This window comes from Colius striatus, chromosome 2 (assembly GCF_028858725.1).
Source record: "Colius striatus isolate bColStr4 chromosome 2, bColStr4.1.hap1, whole genome shotgun sequence".
NCBI lineage: Eukaryota > Metazoa > Chordata > Aves > Coliiformes > Coliidae > Colius > Colius striatus.
Window position 1 is genome coordinate 73,719,317 of NC_084760.1, and position 20,232 is coordinate 73,739,548.

The following is a 20,232-nucleotide window of genomic DNA, read 5'->3' on the forward strand; positions in this document are numbered from 1 at the left end:
CATGACTGGAGTGCAACACTGGATGGCTACACACTCTTCAGAAGGGATAGGCAGGGCAGGAGAGGTGGAGGGGTACCCCTCTATGTTAGGCAATACCTTTACTCTTCTGAGGTCACTCATGGGGAAGATAAGGTTGAGTGTTTATGGGTAAGAACTAGGGAGAAGGACAACAAGGGGTAGGTCATGGTAGGGGTCAGTTATAGGCTACCTAGCCAGACTGAGGAGGTAGATGAGATGTTTTTAACTGGGAAAACTCTTGGGATCACTGGCCCTTGTCCTCATGGGTGACTTCAACTTACTGGACGTCTGCTGGGAATACAACACAGCAGAGAGAAGACAGTCCAGGAGGTTTATGGAGTGTGTGGGAGATTTACTTCCTCATGCAGCTAGTGAGAGAGCCAATGAGGGAAGGTGCCTTGCTGGACCTGGTGTTCACAGCCCAGGGGAACGACAAGGATATTGTGAGATCATGTAGGGGGAAAATTAGAAAGGGCCAGACGAAAATTACAAGGGCCAAGGCTCAACTTGAACTTAAGGTAGCCACTACTGTAAAAGACAATAAGAGAAGTTTCTACAAATATATTAGCAACAAAACAAGGGCTAAAGAGAATCTTCACCCTTAATGGATGAAGGGGGAAACTTAGTGAACGTGAGGAAAGGCTGAGATACTTAATGCCTTTTTTGCCTCAGTTTTAATAGAAAAACCAGCTCTTCTTTCGGCACCCATCCATCTGAGTTGGAAGAGAGAGATGGGGAACAGAATGAGGCCCCTTAGTCCAAGGGAAAATGATGTGTGACCTGTTGCTACACGTTGACTCACACAAGTAGATGGGGCTGAACAGGAACAAACTAGCAGAAGGAGGTTGCAGGAGTGCTTGTGGAGCCACTCTCCATCATCTACCAGCAGTCCTGAATCACCGGGGAGATCCCAGCAGACTGGGGGATGGCAAATGTGACCCTCCACCCACAAGAAGGGCCAGAGGAGGATCCTGGGAACTATAGGCCTGTCAACCCGACCTCAGTGCCAGGAGAAGTTGTGGAACAGATTATCCTGGGCACCATCCTGAGGCACATACAGGATAACCAAGGGTTCAGGCCCAGTCAGCATGGCTTTATGAAAGGCAGGTCCTGTTTGACCAATCTGATCTCCTTCTATGATAAGATGACTTGCTTAATGGATGAGGGAAAGGCTCTGGATGTTGTCTTACTGGACATTAGTAAGGCCTTTGACAAAGTCTCCCACAGCATCCTCCTGGAGAAACTGACTGCCCATAGCTTGGATGGACCTACTCTGAGATGGGTGGAAAAGTGGCTGAATGACTGGGCCCAGAAATTCTAGTGAATGGAGTTAAATCCAGTTGTTGGCCAGTCACCAGTGGTGTTCCCTAGGACTCAGTGCTGAGGCCTGTTTCATGTAATATCTTTATCAATGATCTGGATGAGAGGATAGAGTTCACCCTCAGCAAGTTTGCTGATGACGTCAGGAGGGGCATGAGCATAAAGCTGCTTAAGGGCAGGAAGGCTCTTCAGAGGGCCCTGGACAGGCTGGAGCAACAGCCAACGACAATCACATGAGGTTCAACAAGGCCAAGTGCTGGGTGCTGCACTTGGGCCACAACAACCCCAGGCAATACTACAGGCTTGGAGTGGCTGGAAAGCTATCTGGTGGAAGAGGACCTGGAAGTATTAATCGACAGTTGGCTGAACATGAGCCAGCGGTGTGCCCAGGTGGCCAAGAAGGCCAATGGCATCCTGTCTTGTATCAGAAACGGTGTGACCAGCAGGGCCAAGGAAGTGATTTTTCCCTTGTACTTGGCACTGATGAAGCTGCACCTCAAATACTGTGTTCAGAAGGACATTGAGGTGCTGAAGCGTGTCCAGAGATGGGCAATGAAGACAGTGAAGGGTCTGGAGAACAAGTATTATGAGGAACAGCTGAGAGAGCTGGGGATGTTTATCCTGGAGAAGAGGATACTGAGAGGTGACACAATCACTCTCTACAACTGCCTGAAGGGGAGTTTTAGTGAGGTGTAAGTCGACCTTTACTGTCTAGTAATGAATGATAGGACATGAGGAAATGGATTCAGGTTGTGCCGGGGAGGTTTAGATTGGACATTAGGAAGAACTTTTTCTCTGAGAGGATTATTAAGCATTGGAAGGGGCTGGCTGGGGAAGCCATGGAGTCACCATCCCTAGAGATATTCAAAAGATGCATAGATGAGGTGCTGAGGGGATATAGTTTGGTGATGGGCTCAGCAATGTGAGGTTAGTACCTGGACTTGATGATCTTAGAAGCTTTTTCCAACCATAAAGATTTTGTGAACCTCTGTGAACTTTGAAAGAAAATTATGGTTGGGATACCCTAGAAAAATGTGAAGTAGATTTGTTGAATTATATCTGTGGATAATTAATGTATTGGCTTGAATTTAATAAGAGAAGATGAGAGACTATTATCTGGGTGGAACTTGTCAATGCAATGTCATAGTTTATCTATTAAATATCTTTTTCCTAATACTGCACCTACCCAGTCAGCATTAGTTAGACTTTTCTTATTTTTCTAGGCAAAAAAAAAATTATCTGAAACTCTAAGGGCCAAACTTTCTCACTGTAATAAAATAAATGTTGCACAAATGAGAGAGTAAATCTGTTGTCTGTGTACACTTATGTAGTTGGCTTTCAGAGTTTGCTTAATTAGAAATTACATCTTAGTAAGAGCACTAGTGTTTGTAAAGATGTCACAGTGTGATGAATCGTGACCCAGAACTGGGGGAGGGGAATGTGTGTGGATGAACACATCAAGATAGCTGTATTTTGCAGCAAATTCAACAGGGCTATGACTAAGTCTGTATTTCCTTAAAGATAGCCTGAAATTTGTCTTAACTGCTTGTTTGATTCCACTGCTCTTACTTGTCATGAAACTAAGACATGACAGCCATAGTCACAAATCATTTCAGTATGTCCTGGGCTTTGCCCGTGTGTGAGTTGGAAGAAGATGCCATCTAGTGCATCCTGCAGCTGTTGGGCTAGCATTGATTTAGCTGCAGTTTCCATGCCTGCTTTTAAGATTTCTCAGCACTCATATTAAGTTGTCAAAGCTGAGCTAGCTCATCTTTCTAAGAATAAGTCACTGCTGAACTGGTTTTTAGATGAGTGGCTGTTACTCTGGCCAACATACAACTTGAAGGAGAAGCAAAAAGCCTTCAATGAAGCTACAGGTTGGTAGGAGATGATGTGAAAAAATTTAAGAGTAAATTGTGCAGCCAAGCATTCAACTTTCTGCATCCTGATTTTGGCTCATAGCATCTTTCTGTGGAAGTATTCTATAAGCTATGAGTTCTCAGAGGGGACTGAATGTGGTCACAGACAGCAAACGATTATTAGTGCTGCAATTTTGAAGTATCATTTCTCATTTTGGCACTCTTCAGAGAATGAAGTTCAGATGTGAGATGCACTGTCAGAATACCCTTGAATTGAAGTGGTAACAGGAGATCTTTGCTCTATTGCCACTCATTTTAACTCTGACTTTAATTAGGGCTAGGAAAGAAGATAGGTGTAACCAATTTATATATTAAATAATTATCAAGAAGGAGATTAACTGTGCTTTGTTAACAAATGCCAATCTGGAGGTTTGCCATTTTAATGTGGTGCTGGAGAATTTGCCCACTCTAGTTTGAAAATTAGTTAGCTGTGTTGTCAGTTTTAAAACTGAAAAGAGCTTATAACAAAAACTATTTTTAAGGCAAAACTCGTAGTTAATTTTCCTTAAAGGAATATGTCTCTTTATTTTCCTCAGACTGTTGCCTATCACTTTAAAACTGCATAGTAGTTGATAGTGTGCCTTTTCTTAAGTTTATTTTTTTGCAGGATTTTACTGTGTATTAACCTGCAGAACAAAACCAAGACTCATGTAAAACTAGATAGCCCTTGTGTTCATCTCTGAGGCTTTGTGGCTTCCTCTGAAATGGAAACTGGATGTAGAAGTGTATGCTGTATTTTTATAAGTTGACAGTGGGGTGTCAGGCAGGAAGGCCTTTGAAACTGTTGTGGTTTTTATTTCTCTGAAGGAAGAGATTCATACTCTTTTGTTCTTTTAATAGTATTCTGCTTTTTTTTCTTTAAGAAAATGATCCTATGATCTGTTCACTGTGGCTAGAACTTCAAGCAAGAACAGATAGAGGACTTGTAAAATGTCCATTTGTCTGTTGCTCACAAACACGGGTTGTTTGGGTTTGTGATAAAGTTAAAATAACGCTAAAATTCCAAGTCTTAAAAATGCAAAGAGGATGGCTTTTGCTCTAGACTTCTAATGAAATATCAATGCCTCGAGCAAAACTGGTTTAGTTCCATAGTTGAACTTTGTCTCTGCACCTTAACAATTTATTTTAGCCTTGGATTTTCTTTCAATAGTTTTACATATGCTGAGTTTATTACTTTTTATGCAATTCTACATAATGTATTAGTTCCTTATCTCAAGATCATAGGAGATCTTAAACATATGGAGCATGCTTAAGCATGACAGGATAGCATTAACAAATTCTTCTTTTCTTTTGCTTTTGTTAGGTTTAAATTTTCCAGTGAGTGCTGAGCTGTGGCTCATAGCATACTTGTTAGTAGTTAGAGTGGTATGGTTCCTTGGCACTGACTGTTTCCAGCTCCATTGACACTAAGGGAAAGCCACACACACGATGCTCTTGTCTAATGTCAATCTGGTTCTTGTCATCTCTGGGCTGGCAAAAACTTACGGCTTGGAGAGATAGAGACTTTTTGCAGTAGGATCTGGTAGGGAATGTGTCCCTACTGTGTTCCAGTAAGCCATGGACTGTTCTGTGAAAGCCTTTTTGAAGTCCTGAGTTACTACATTTTATGTCTCTTAGGATATAGAGTTAAAAAAAAAACCCAACAAACCAACAAAAAACACAACAAAAAAATCCTTTGAGTTTCCCCACAAGATTTATTTGAGCCGCTAACTGCTGTGATGAAGGTGATCCCTGAAGTCTTCAGCACAAGCTTGGTAACAGATGACTTTGTCAGGCCAGTATATTGGATCTGTTACAAGCAAATGATATATGACTCAAGCTGATCAGATTTGTCTTGGATTTTTGTTCTCTTGTAGTGGAAATTTTTATTGCTCAGTTCTTAGCACCTGAGTATTTAATAAGGACAGATGCACTGGAAGTGTGTGCAACACATCCAGTAGTGTGCAACAAACATTAAAAGCTTATTTTTTTCAAATTTGAATCAATTGGCAGAGGAGTTCTTGACTAGGAGACAGAAACAGACTGGTCAGGCAGTTGATACTGCTTTTAGTAAAGCCCTCTTGTCCCATTGGGCTAATTGATCAATTTCTTCCAAAGAACTAGATATGGAATGGGCCTAGGCTATTTGCTCTGTTTTTCAGTGGTGACTGTCTATTTTTCATTGAAGGGAGCTGGTGTAATGGAGTAGGCACTGCTTTGACTCTTTAAAAAAAAAAAAAAGTCTCATTTTAAAAACATAACAAAGAGAGAAATACCAAATTTGTATTTGGCTTAGAAAAGTGTTTTCTTTGTTTATGTAGCTAGTCCAAGAGAAAGCAGCAGGACAATGTTTGTGAGCCATACAGATGGGATTTGTTCTTTGAATTTGTAACAGAAATACTTAGAGCTTGAGCAAAACCAATTAAAGAATCTGCTGAATCTGTAAGCAGATCAGATTTTTTTTCTCACTTGATGAAGCAAAGCTTGTAGCAAACAGATGGAAAGTATCATGGGAAGTGGAATGTATATAGCTTTTGGTAGGAACCAAAATGTGATTTGATCTAGTAGCCTTCCTTTTCTATTATTTTAATTCTCAGTCTTGCATTCAAGGAACAAAATGAGTCTTCCTGTGGATTATTCATCACCTGTAATTTTCCATAAGTGTTTCTCAAAATCTCCTGGAATAACTGTTTTTGTTTCATACATCGAAGGAAGTGAGATCAAATCCTGTTATGGTGTTCTTTTCCATCAGGTTAGCTGAGTTTTCTCATTTTAGAATATACTTGTCAGGTGGTAAAAACAATAAAGTAATATCCAATCAGCATTTGTTTGCAGCTTAAATACTCAAAATTGCTTCTTGCTAAGATGAAATAAGAAAATCTTAGAGAAGATTAGATATGAAAGACATCTTGGATATATATGGGTGTAAATGTGCTTCATGTGAATGTTGTCATTAGTGGGCAATAGTGTTTATGTCCTCACTCAAGCCCTTAAATTGTCCATTATACAGGAAACACTATTATTTCTGTAGTCAGAAGAGAGCGAACTGCTCATGCACAATCCATCTGGCCTCTGGCTACCTGAGGGCTACTGATTTCATTTGCCCTTTCCCCATGCAATAAGAAATGTCAAGTGATTTTTCTTTTTTCTTTTTTTCTTTTTTTTGGAGCAAACATTTTGTGGGATAGTGCTATCATCAGAGCAAACTTATTGTGGGAAGTGTTTGCTCAGCCTCCATGGGGAAAATATTTTTCTGGAGTCTGACATGCAATATCTGGGGAAAATGAGGAGATCCTACACAGTGAAACATTGTCCTGTTGCTAGCTACAATAAAAAAAGGGATGCCCCAACCTCCTGACACCCACCATTTAGATATTTGTAAATATTAATAATATTCCTCCTCAGTCTTCTCTTTTCTAGACTAAACAGCCCCAGTTCCCCTCATAGCAATGAGTCCAGTTTTAACTGATTAGTAAGCCTGGATTTACATCTGTGTTGTTGAGTGGGTGATGACAAAGTAGTGCTGTACCTGTTTCCTTCAAAGCTGCTCCTTTCCCCCTCTTGCCTCTTGATCTATCCTAGTATTTTGTGCAACAAAAGGGAGACATTTCTTTGTGAATTGAAAGTTTATTTCTCATTACCAAGATTTTTCTAATTATGTATTAATCTGTTGAATGGGTCTTGAGAAGAACCAGTTTGATACCCAGTCAAGTCCTGGCCTGCCCATTGTAAGCTGGATATTACAGTTGGGACAATAGTGATTCCAGGGGATTTATGGTTTTGAGAGAAGTCAAAGAGACTAGACCATGTGAAGTAGAAATGTAGGCACAATTTTAAAGGAGCAATGACTGAATACTGAGATGTATGCAGAGCTGTGGTGACGGGGATGAAATTGCAGCTTAACTAAGCATGGGAATTTTATTGACTTTTCCCAAGAATTTGACAGCTGTCTGTTGTGCACACATGGCCAAGCTGTGTTCTCCATCTAGTAGAGAACGGATTCTGTGAATTCTTGGTGCCTCTTGCAAAGTACCTTCTTCCCTCAAAGTTGATGGTAGTTCACTGCTGTTTCTTAAAGTGGACGTTTTTTTGCCAGTTATGTTGACGCGAAGAAACCTCAGAAATTCAGTTAAATCCCTCACAAAACCCTACCATTTTACAGCTAATCTTTCTGTTTCAGAGGCATGTTTCTGTACCCATTCTTTCTACAACTTGAGAGAAAGTCAGTAGCTGCCAGATGCTAATAAAATTGTAAGCAATGGAGATGCTGAAATGGCATCCCTTTGGTACAACTAGTGCATTCCAGGGGCAGCCATAAATGCTATCTTTCAGAGACAGGGAGCCATTTCACTCTAGCACAGATGGTTTAGTGTAGCTGGAAGAGAAGGAGGGAGAATAAATCCGACCTAAGGGCTGACAGGGGAATTGTTGGCATTGCAGTTGGGATATAGGATAGGGCAACATCAGAGAGATGTGACCTGCCACAAATAATGCATCTAGACTTCAAGTGGAATTTACAGTTATGTATTTCTCTGCCTGGGTATATGATCTTTAATGCAAATAATAGCCTGCTGAACTGCAGGAGAGAATAAGTTTGTCTGTGCTGCTAGATCAGTTTTCATAGAAAAAGAAAAAAAAAATCAACGTCCAGAAACCACCACCAAGAAGCTCCTCTTTTTGGCTATCTGTCAGGTGTAACAACAAGGCATGAAAGCAGTTTGGCACTGAGGACTGGGGTTTTTAGTCTCCTCCAACCTATGCATTTTGAGGTTACTATAATATCTTTTGTACTCTGGAAGATAATTACTGTACTAACTTTACTAAAAAAGAAACAGAAAAGGAAAATTGACACAGTGACCCTTTTAACAGGATTACAAGGAGCAAGAACACTTTTTTTTTTTTTTTTTGGATGTGAAAACATTCTTTTTAGCCTTATTATCTTCTCACCCAGGGAGCACAAACTAAAGAACATCTACTAGGCTCCATGCACCCTTCCCAGGTATAATTCCTGGGACCTGTCTTGTGACCTCCTGTGAAGGGGCTCCCTGATGAGAGGAAACCTGATTGCTCTGCAGAAATTGCTTCATGCTTTCAAAGTCAGGTGCTTTGCCTCCTCTGCTGTGGGAGAAGAAAACTTAGAAACAAATGAGTTTTTAGTGATAAATGATAGGGACCAAGCTCATTTTTTCCATTTTTAATCCTCACTTCTCTCCCACCCTTTCCTCAAATTTTTGCTGTGGTTATTGCCACAGCGAGACAGAATTTATGAACTATTTGGCTGGCGCTTAGCCTACTGTGGAAGGTATTGCTGAAGCCAAGAGGAATGACTTGAGAAGAGGTACGATAAGAGGAGAGCCTGGTGTGGGTAGAGATTATTTTTCCAGTGGGAACTATTTCTCTTCTGCTTCTTTCTTCTGCCCTCTTCTATGCTTCTTTTTGGCACTTAGAGACCTATGTCTTTAAAGTCACATACAAACATGGACAGCCACTCCAACAGCAATCAACAGAAGCTCTCTTCTTAGTGCTTTTTACAATTCTGCAGACAAACCTCCTCAATTAATTTTCCTTTTCTGTTTCAGAATTTGAATTGGATAGAGAGGTAGTGATCTTCTTGACAACATTTTTCCTTCGTCCTGTTGTATACCAGAGACAGTCTATCTTCATTTAACTTTCCATGTTTTATTTAAACTGCATCTTACCACTGCAAATCCCATAAAACAGGCATGTCTTATTACCTTTGTGTACTACTGGGTCTTGCTTTCTAGCTAGTGGTAAGTATGTGATACTACTAGGAAGCAGGGCCTTGGTACAACAAGACTGTGTGGATAAATTGTCAAACTAGGTGGACACATAGACTGGTTGAAAAAGCATATTTTTATTATTTAAACTTTTTTTTTTTTTTTTTTTTAAGTATGTTGGGCTGTACTCAAGTAACAGAGCTACCATTATAGCCAAACTCAACTAACTTTTCAAGCTAAGAGTTGGAGAGTTCATTGTATTCAGCTGTAGAAGTGGTGTGCTTCCTGTCCTCCATCTTCTGGCATAGCTGAGCTTTGCTGGGGCAGTGCCCAGGGTTGCGAGTATACTGCTCAGTAATAAGGGGAGCTTTGTGAGTAAGCATGGGGGATGTCAGACCTTGGATGCTGAACTGGCAGTAGAACTATCCCTTAGGAAAGGGGTGCAGATTGGTTCTTTGTGATTTGTAGTACCTCTTCTTTACCCTTCTCAGCACCATTCAGGTTGCCCTAGTGCCACATTAGAAGACGTGGGGAACAGCAGTTTTAACTTCCTGTTTTCTTTGACCATGCTGTCTGTTCATAAAGACCCAAAAATGAGTGTAATCTTGATTCTTAATGTGTCTATGGGCTATCCTTCTGCTCACTAATGCAATGCTGCTTTTCTTGCTCTAATACGGCAAAATTGATAGGCTTACGTTGTAAATTGTCTGAGAGTGCAACGCTTATCTTCCTATAGCTAAAAAAGCTTTTTGTGTGTTTGAATGCTGATAAAGAAGATTCTATAAATGGTCAGCTGCTGAGCAGAAACTGGAGAATGTCAGTATCAGTCAGAAATGTGGTGCCATACAGGAACATGGATGAATTTTTAAAGCTAGTTATTTACCTCTTTTCTCTCATTCCCTTGATGTGAAATTGAAGTTTGATCTTGGTATGATCTTCCCTGACCTGTGGGTTCCTACTTTGTCATCCTGCCTTTTGAGGGTGATCTAATCCTCCCTTGACCTAAACTTTCCTCTAATCTGTATCAGCACTATAGCTGTCAGAAATGTGTGGATGCCCATCTCTTAGAAAGCTTTCGAGATTAGGATCCAAGGCCCTGGTCTGAAGGACATCAGCAGTGGTATCCCTGCAGCATAGGCACAGGAGTGAAGACTTCCTCTTGTGCAATTCGTGGGCCATGTGGCTCCCAGCCACACTTGCAGGTTTGGTAACCATGCAGAGAGCAGGGAGTGATGTGCAGTAACACAGAGAGAGGCAGGCTGGTTGCACTTTTAGCATTTTCTCTGCCTGGGTACTACTTAAACTGCAACAAGAGACCAAATGTATTAGGCCAAGCTAAATGTGTGGCTGAACAGTGATATAAAAGGGGATAGCTGTATCAGAAGTGGTGTAGCCTTGGCTTTGAACTAACTCGTGGGGAAAATAACCAAAAAGTTGTAGTGTGGACTTCAGTGATAACTACGCAAAGATGTGGGTTATCCTGGTACGTGCTTGTCCTTATAATCCCGATTAAACACTGCAGGACCATTAATCATACTGATTTGAGGTACATAACTGAATTCTGTGGCTGCATTAGTATCATTCTTTACTGGCTTTCTACAGTCAGTACTGAAGAGCATGTCTGTTGGGAGTTTAGAGCACCTCCTGAATATGATTCAGATGACCTCATATCTGTGTTTGGGGCTCCTGGAATAATGATGTTTAGTATTTCAGTGCTCACATCCAAATTCGACAGGATGAAATTTTACTGAAGTTTGTGTTGCTGCATCTTTGTTACAGTGAAGGCCTGTGCTGTTAGTATTGGGACAACCTGCCGTACCTTGTCTTTGCTGTGAGCTGCAGTGAATTGAGAGTGTGATATGTATGTTATGAAACAGAGCTGCCTACATTTTTGTCAAGTGTTTTAGGAATGACTTCACTTTTCACAACTGGAATGGGAAATTAGGGGTGGCTTCTGAATTTGTGTTTGCAAGTTTGATGAGGTGTTGTGGTTTGGCCCAGCTACCACAGAAGCACCATGACAATCTCTCACTCAGTGCCCCCCATCCCCCCTGCCCCCCCATCACTGTTAGGATGGCAGAGGCCCCAGCGAAATGGGAGGAAAAAAATATAAGCAAGGTTGTTGTGGAGACAAGGGCAGGGAGGGCTCACTGCCAATTATGGTTCTGGGCAAAGCAGACTCCGGTACTTGACTTAGAAAGGAAAGTAGGAAAGTTTATTCTACTACCTACAAGAAACAAAACAGAACAAAAGCAAAAAGGGAGTAGGATGATGAGAAAATTACAACCAGCACTTTAAGATCTCCCTCCTCCATCCCTCCTTTCTCCTTGGGCCCAGCTCATTGCTCCTGATATCTCTACCTCCTCCCCCCGCAACGGCTCAGGGGGGCAGGGAATGGGGGATGTGGTCAGTCTCTCACAGATGGGCTCTGCCACTTCTGTCTTCTCAGATGAGGATGACTCCTGACATTCTCCCTCTACTCCAACACGGGGTTCCTCCCCTGGACACAGTCCTTAACAATCTTCTCTGGTGTGGGTGCTTCGCAGCAGCTGTGGCTTCTGCCAGTACAGGGGCCCTCACATGGGATGGAGTCCTTAATGAATATGTCTGGCATGGATTCTTCTCCACAGTTGCAGCTTCTGCAGAAACAGGGTCCCTCCCATGGGATGTGGCCTCTTCTGGGCATAATTTTAATGAGTTTCTTTGTCGTGGGTTCTTCTCCACAGTTACAGCTTCTGTGAATATTGGGTCCCTCACATGGGACATGGCCTCTTCTGGCCAGAGTCACTGCCCCTGCATGGGGTCTTTAATGAAGAGAATCACTGCCCCTGATGTGAGGTCTTTAACAAAGTGCAAAAAATCTCTGCTTCACCAGTCCTCTCCACAGCATGCAGGGGAGTCTCTGCTCCAGCACACCTCCTCCTCTCTTTCCTCACTGACCTTGGAGTCCACATGGTTGCTTCTCTCTCTCTTCCCACTCCTTGCACCACCAGCAGCCAGAAAAGAAGTAGAGATAGAAGGAAAAAAGCCAAGAAGGACCCTCCTCTTCCAACTTCTTAAAAAGTGATCGTGGAGGTGCCCAATTTGCTCAGCCTCGAAAGGGGGTCTGGCTCAGAGCTGGGGAGAGTTTTGAGCAACTTCTTACAGGAGCCATCTTTACAGCCCCTTCCCCATTAACAGAAATGGCTCCATGTCAAACCATGGCATAAGGACAAACAGGTGACTAGTGAATTTCTGATCAAAACACTAGTCTTTATGTAAGTAGGTGCTGAAGTCCCAGCATCTCTAAGGACCTATCCTGTAAATGATGCTAAAGCTGAAGCAGTTTCACTGAGCTGAAGAACCGTGATTAGTTGTTAATCCGCAGCTCTTTGAAGACAAGTGTGAAAGAGACACCTATTCAGCAAGATATTTTGCTTTCAAGGATAAGCCCAAAGAAAATAAATCCTCAGCCATCAGAAAAGGCCACTTCCGTGTTGGCTGGAACTGCGTTTATCCTGGAACTTCTAGCCATACTAGTCTGTAAATTGCTGTGATCTTTCTATTTTACATTGATGCATTTTATACAATAGTGCTGTTTACTTTGCTCTTTATTTTTTTTTTTTCTTTTTATTGTGAGGGTTTGTGCTCTGTGGAGTATGTGTGAGGGCTATATGTGGGGTTTTTTTCATCTTTTATGCTCTTATGTAACATCTATTTTACTTTGTATTGTGTTCCTGCATCCCATCAACATTTCATACATCAGATTTGCTGTGAGACTACTGTTCATTTAATAATTCAGAAACCTATATTTAATTTTCAAGTATTTTCTGTTTTCACAGAAATTATTTCCTTTCAGTAAATTAAATGGCTTTAATGTTAATGAGTAGCAAATTAAGAGAGGACAAAGAACAGAAACAGTTGATTTCCTGGTTGTTCAGTATTAACAGAATAATCTTGAAGGCATCCTTGTAGCTTAGCTGAGGACAATTGATGACCTTGTATAGGACGTAGAATATATGGATTTGGTTCCTGACTCTGCATAGACTCTCAGTTTCATCTGATTGTGATCTCTAGATGTTTCTTGGATGTAAATAAAACTGCTACAGCAATGACAGGTTCATTCTCTCATGACAGACACTCTGTTCCTTCTCCTGTACCTGTCACTACTTGGACCAGAGAAGCAGAGATGCCTGACTGCTTAATTTTCTAATCTTTTAGTAATGGGAAGTTTAAGGTTGATATTCAACCTGTGGGCTAATGGAAAGAAACAATTACAAGTGTGGTATTTTTCTGTCATCTCAGGGGTGCTGCACCACCTCTGTTACTTGTATTGGTTATTCTGAACACTTTAATGGGTATAGTTTTTTCGTAATACCCTTCCGGTCATTTAGAAACTGATTGGATAAGTGTGCCTAGCTATAAAGCATCCTATCGTCCTATGTTCTTCTACTGAGTAGTAGATGCATTTATACTTCAGTGCATAAGCTGATTTAAAGTAAGACAGCTAACAGATAGAAATTACATTTCTTTTGTACATAAGCTGAGAGTAATTTACCTCTTTGTGATTTGTAGTTCACAGTACTATATGATTCTTTAGAACATAAACATGTGCTTAGTGTAGTGATCTCAAGAACCCCTTTATCTTGGTCTTGTTTTTCAAAGTTAAAAAGTGGTCTGAGAATTATAAGAATTTGAACTGGAATAAATTGGCATGGTCAATGGACTTTCTCTTGTGCTAGACTAATTCCTGAAGTTTTAGCCATGCTCCTTATAAGTTACCTACTGAAGAAAAAGATATACTGTTTCTTTTATACTCTATTGTTTCATGAAGTTTTCTCCTGTGAAATAAAATACTTCATAAGACACTATAAATCTTCTTGTGAATGGTGAAAAGTAGGTATCTCTTCCTTTCATTGAGGTAGTCTTGGCAGAGGAAAAAAAAATGTACTCACTCTACACAAAAGTGCTAGTTGATTTAACATCTGGGCAAGATCTGGCTTTCAAGTGAGGTATAATTGGTTCTAGCTTCTAGTTTTGTGTTTAGTATGGTATCCCTGTGATTCCTGATGTATGAGCTTTGAACATCTGACACTGTGATGATATATATGGTAACATGAGAAAGACAAACTTGCAGTGTACACTTGCTAGTCTGTGTGTTTGTGAGACACTTAACTTTATGTAAGATCAAAGCAGAGAACTAAAGCCCCTTTTTTTTTAAATTTAAAAAAAAAAAAAAAGAGTACCAAGCCAGCAGAGAAAATTGCAGAATTTGAGAGGCTAACTAGTCCCTTCTGCATGGAACACAGCTGGGGAGGCCTAAATCCATATCTTTCAGCTTTTAAATATACCTTAAATCTTTAAGTTAAGCTTAATTTTCCTCACATTAACAGATGAAGTGGATACGTACAGAGAAGTACACAAGCCACAAGCCTTTAGTCTGGTGTATTTCTGCTGCTGTAGAAGCATTTCTGCTATTGCAGAAGCATAGCTCCTTGGCAATGCAATCTTCCACCCCTCTTTGCAACAATTTCTGGTGAAATATGGAAAACTTGAGCCTCACTCAGCACGTGGGCTTTGCAGAACTAAAACTTTAATTAAAACAAACCAAAGATCCAAGAATTCTCTTCTGCCAAAAATATCTATTTTTTATGGCGACACAGTCTTCATGCACCCAGCTTGAGAGTAAATCTCAGTAAAATTCTTTCAAGTCTCTCTGTGGCCTGTTCCACATGCCAAGTTGTTTCCTTGACTTGGTTTTCTCAAATGTGTGTGTTGTGATTTGTGTGACTGACACCTGTTGGTATGTCAGAAGAGGTGTTCTTACTGTATTTCATGTGCTTCTCCATCTGGGGAGAAGACGAAACCTAGCAGTTTAATCTACAGCTGAAAAATGTGTGCATACTGCTGTGGTGAGTGTCGTAGAATTTAAGGAGAACAAAATGTCCAAATATCCACTTTCATAATGTTTGCCCAGTAGTATTTCTGTTTCACTTAGATCATCTGTTAACACTACTGTTTCTGTGTTATACTTAAAAAATTAAATTATCTGTTAAAATGTTAATTTTGTGCACAGGTGAGCTGGCAGGATGTTGGTCAGAGGCTCTGTTAATATAAAATAAATCTTGAGCAGCAGCAGCACTGCCAGAGTTATGGAGCTTTTCAAACTTCGAGAAATTGCTATTCACAAGCTTCTTTTGAAGAAGCTAGCACTGGGGAAACAAATAAACGGATGGTATTAATTTGTTCAGATATTTGATCAAAGGCTGCTTCTGTAGAGGGGAACCTGGTAAAACAGAGTGCCCCAGGAATTTGCTTTTCTGTTTGTTCCTTTTGGAAAAGGAAAAGAAAAGGCTCCAAGAACCAATTTTTTTCCTAATTTAAACTTCTGTAGTTTTAAATGAGAATACTATTTTCTCTATTTTTGCAGAGAAAGTGAAAAGGGAGTAAATTCTCAGCATACAGCAACTTCTAACATTTCAGTACTGGTAAATTGTGTGCTACATTCACTGGTGCCATATACAAAAAAATCCTATATTTTATGGGAGGGTTTTCTAAGTCACAAAATGATGACACAAAGTAAAGTTGTTGCATATTTGCACAGTATAGTAGAGGAGTAAAGAAAATCTTGGGGACTTTGTGAGGGGGAACGTAGAAAGAGATGCAGTCCCAGAATTTGGTCCTAATGGAATTAGTGAACAAGACCAGGTTCTGGGAATTTAAAGGATATAGAGTGCTTTAAAGACCTAAAGACCTGCTCTTTTTATCTGGCTGCAATGCAAGTTGTTTATAGTTGAAGCAAAAAATTTGAATTATTTATTTCTCTTGCAAGGTTTAGTTTCTTTTGGTAAGTATTTTAAATTAAAAAAGCATAATTAGGGTAATTTGAGGTTTTGGGTAGGAGCTCTCTAATAAACATACTCCATGGAACATCTTTTCTTGATTAAGTTGCATAATATCTGGATTTGTTACTGTGCTTTTCTTCCCTGTCTTATCCACTCAACCAATACAAGAATAGTCTATGGTTATTTTTAGCTTTAAAAGCTATTTTCTTTTTTTTTTTTCATTTATCTTTAGCGACATTTGTATTGCAGTGGTACCTTGACTTCTGGAAAGTTTCTGGTAGGTGGAAACCATGGGGAACTCAGAGGGGCAGGAAAGAGTTGAGGAGGCAGTGAAGCAAGGAGAGGGAGGAGGTGTTCAGCACCTACAACTGTTTGTCTGCATGGTGCCTCTGTTCTCTCTGAAAGCAGAATTGACAGGATGGTATAGCAAGTAGCTCTTGAAAACTGAATTTTGAACTGGTGTTCAAAAGTGTTCAAGTGTTCAAGACTCACTGTGTTAGATGTGACATCAATTTCCCTCCCATGGGATGTTCTGCACACAGAACTTCTGTGACACCACTAGAAATTATCATCTTGGCAGTCTCTTATGCTTACTTTTTTTCATAGACTTGTTTTAATGTCAAATGAATAGGCCTTTGCAGAAAACAAAAGGACAAAATTTTTGTAGGTTACTGAATAATTACAGCTAAAATATGTTCCTCCCCCTGTGGATGTGCTTTACAACCTTGTACGGTTACATGAGGAATCACCACATTACAGGCTGTTTGCTTTACCCCAAAAATCCTTTCTGTTTTAGACGTTGCACATAGTGGCCTAGGCAACCTGTTCTTTGGATTAATTTCATGAGTGATGAGCTAAAATGAGTAAATGGAATAAGACATGGGAATTACATTCTGTGGATGAGACCTGAAAGGCATTTTAATGTATTTAATCAAGAATAGGTTTAAGACTTAAGGCAATGTCCCGAATTTGGTGGGATCTGTCAGCAGGATGATGGCTGCTTCCTACCCAGGCAGAGTATTTACCAAAGGGCTGCACTGCACCAGTTTGCACATTTGCTCCTGTTTTGGGCTGTGCCACAATATATTTGACAGTAGACGTGATCTCGTGTTCTGAGCCGAGTTTCTATGTGTAAAATAGGTGGTCTCTGCTCTGCCATGGTAAAGGAAAAATAAGGATTTCTTCTGGAGAAGTAAGGGAGAACGATTTTTCAGCAGTGCTGTTTGCTGTGATGAGTCTTCACACTGACCTCCCAGGTACCAGCATAGCAAGTATCCGTAAAGATAGAGAATCTTGAGGAATTATGTCACAAATGGTGGTTTGAACTCTGGGTGGATTGTGCACCTGCATTCGCTCTGCCAGGTATCATAGCCCACACAGATGTGAATTGCACCAAAAGAAATGAGAAAAAGGTGTTAGGCGCTTCCATCTGAACATCAGGAAATGCTTTCGTGTGTGTGACTTGGCACTGGCACAGATTACCCAGATAGGTTGTGGAATCTCCCACCTTTGAGCTATTCAAAAGATGCTTAGCTGTGATCCTGGGCAACCTTTTCTAGGTGGCCTTGCTTGAGCCGGGTGGTTGGATGAGAACCTCCAGAGGCCCCTTGTAGCCTCAACAGTTCTGAATCCGTTACTTTGCTTCCCACACTCAGATTCCACCAAGCAGTTCTCCTCAGACAGAACTGGGCACTTGAGCAAGGTGGGTATAGGAAGTACTTATTTTTGCATTTTCTGTTTGAGGCTGATGTTGTCAGGAGGGAGTCAGAATTATTTATTCATTGGGCTGCAAATTCTCTTCTTGAAGTTAAAAAACACTTCTAAATGTGATTAAGAGGAATATCTTGTACTGTCTTCAACCCTTTGAGATTTATTTTTGCATTGTTTTCTGGAAGCTGACTTTGTTACTGAGTACCAAAGGAGATTTTGTGTGTCATTTTTTTTTCGAATGCCAATATGTACAGGAGGAAAGTAGCCATAACAGAGTTCAGGGCAGATACATTTCAGTGCTTATTTGTGTGTAAGAGTGCTGGGAACACCTTATGCATCTGACATGGCTGACATCGATGCCAAGAATAAATATGAAAACAATTGCTTACAAAAGCCTGTCTGGGAACAGGGGCAGGAGGTGGGGAATGAGAGATTCACGTCTGTTATGGAAGATGGTGTAAAATGTTCTAGTTGTGCAGCTATAGTTCTTGCTAGAAATAGTTACCGTAATAAGGAGTAGTGTATTCACTGTTTAATTTAGAAAGAAAAAAAGCCCATAAAAACTCTGAATGTATATACACAAATCAAACTTCATTACAGTTATATTTGAACTGCATACCAAGTGATGTCTCTGTAATCCTTCTCTTTTTGTATTCCTTAAGTTTTGTTTAACAAATTCACAAAATGCTATAGAAGTGGATGCCAAAAAAGGTCTCCAGTGGAATTTTGTGAGCATGCCAGAAAACATTCTATGGATGGTAACATGGGACAATGAGTTATATTACAATACTAAATGTGGGATTTAGTTGAGAACACTAAATGCATTTAAAACTGAGGGAGAAGGGGAGGGAAGGGGAATTGGACTTCCCAGTAACTCCAGACTGCCAGTCCCTCTGGTAATCCTTAATGCAGACTCTGTAAACATTAATAAAACAAAAAGATCCCAGTGTTCTAGTATCATTTTTGGAAAAGCCTCGAAGACCTTGTGTATAGCTTGTGTAGTGTTGATAAAATATGTGAAATAATTTCAGACAGACACTGTGAGCTGGAGCTAAAGCTCTGGTTGTTAACATCAAACTGTACAAATGGTTGCAAATATAGCTAGAACGCTTGTAATGAAAAATGTATCAAGCAATTTCATTGTGCAATGCAACAAAAGATGTCCTCTACTGTAAACGTGCTAAGAAGAGCCACCTTATGGTTCCAAAATGGTCTGTTGACATATAGGAATCACATCCCTATGTACAGTTCCCAATTCACAAGTGTTTTTCCTGGGGGACACATCTAGTATTCTTCCTAGTCTGAGTAGTGCAGTGCCCTAGGGCTCTTGTGCCTGTGTTACTCTGCTCATAAGTAAAAGTAAATGCAAAGTAATGAGTAGATTATTGTAGGACAGTTTCTATCCAGGTTCTGAGTAGGAGGGCTGACAATGGAGAATTCTGTTCCATTTTTTTTGATCTCTTGGTAGCTGCTTCTTTCTTTATTCTTCTTTCTCCCCTCCATCCTATGTAATGAAGCCAGTGTGATCTTTGAGGAGAATTTGTCTTTTGTAGCTTAACATATGGCCAGGCCTCAAGTTTAGAGGTAGCAGGAGTGAATTTCAAGAAGCTGTGTAAGGTGGCAATCCCTACTTAGGAAGTCTGTTCATAGACGTATTAAGTTAGGTTGACTGAATGGGGAACTTATCTTTGGTTGTACTGGTGCTCCATGGGGATTGATCATTTCCAGTGCAAGATCATGTTCAGAGGTGCATGGCTGTCATGGTTTGACATGACAGCCTTTTCTGGCAAGGGGAAAGGGGCTGCAAAGATGGCTTCTGTAAGAAGTTGTTCGAAACTCTCCCCAGCTCAGAGCCAGACCCACTTCTGGGGCTGAGACAATTAGATGTCTCCACGATCACTTTTTAAGAATAAGCCAGAAGAGGAGGCTTCTTCCTCCTTCTTCCTGTTTCTTCCTTCTTCTGTGTCCCTTCTTCTTCTGGCTGGTGGTGGTGCAAGGAGTAAGAAGAAAGAGAAACAACCATGCAGACTCCAAGGTCAGTGAGGAAAGAGAGGAGATGTGCTGGAGCAGAGACTCCCCTGCATGCTGTGGAGAGGACTGGTGAAGCTGAGTTTTATTTTCATTTCTTTAAAGATCCAGCATTGGTGGTAGAGACTCATTTTGCTAAAGCTGACCCTGGACCACGGACAGCGACTCATTCTGCTAAGAACCCTGAACCAGGGGCAGAGATTCACTTCATTAAAGGCCTGTGCCAGGGACAGTGACTGTGGCTGGAGGAGGACGTGTCCCATGGGAGGGACCCAATGACTTCACTACAGACCTCGAGCCAGGGGCAGTGATTCTCTTCATTAAAACTATGGCTGGAGCAGGCCGTGTCCTGAGAGAGGGACCCTTTATCGCTATGGTCAGAGCACGTTGTGAACTGTGGAAGGGACCTAATATTCACAGCTGTAACGGTGGGAAGGACCCCATGACAAAGCAGCTGATTAAACTTATGCCCAGAAGAGGCCTTGTCCCAAGAGAGGGACCCTGTAACTGCAGAAACTGCAACCATGTCAAAGAATCCACGCCAGAGATAGTCACTAAGGACTGCATCCTGTGTGAGGGACTCTGTATCCACAGAAGCTGCAGCTGCTGGGAAGAACCCACACCAGAGAACTTCATTAAGGACTGTGTCCCGGAGGAGGAACTCCATATTGGAGCAGGGGAAGAATGCCAGGAGTC

At 41.0% G+C, this 20,232-nt stretch overlaps 1 protein-coding gene across 1 annotated transcript in view; it reads left to right on the plus strand.

Annotated features, from left to right (window-relative positions):
• Nucleotides 1-20,232, plus strand: part of KIF26B (kinesin family member 26B) — a 301,427-nt gene that overhangs the window by 61,573 nt on the left and 219,622 nt on the right. The window lies entirely within an intron of this gene.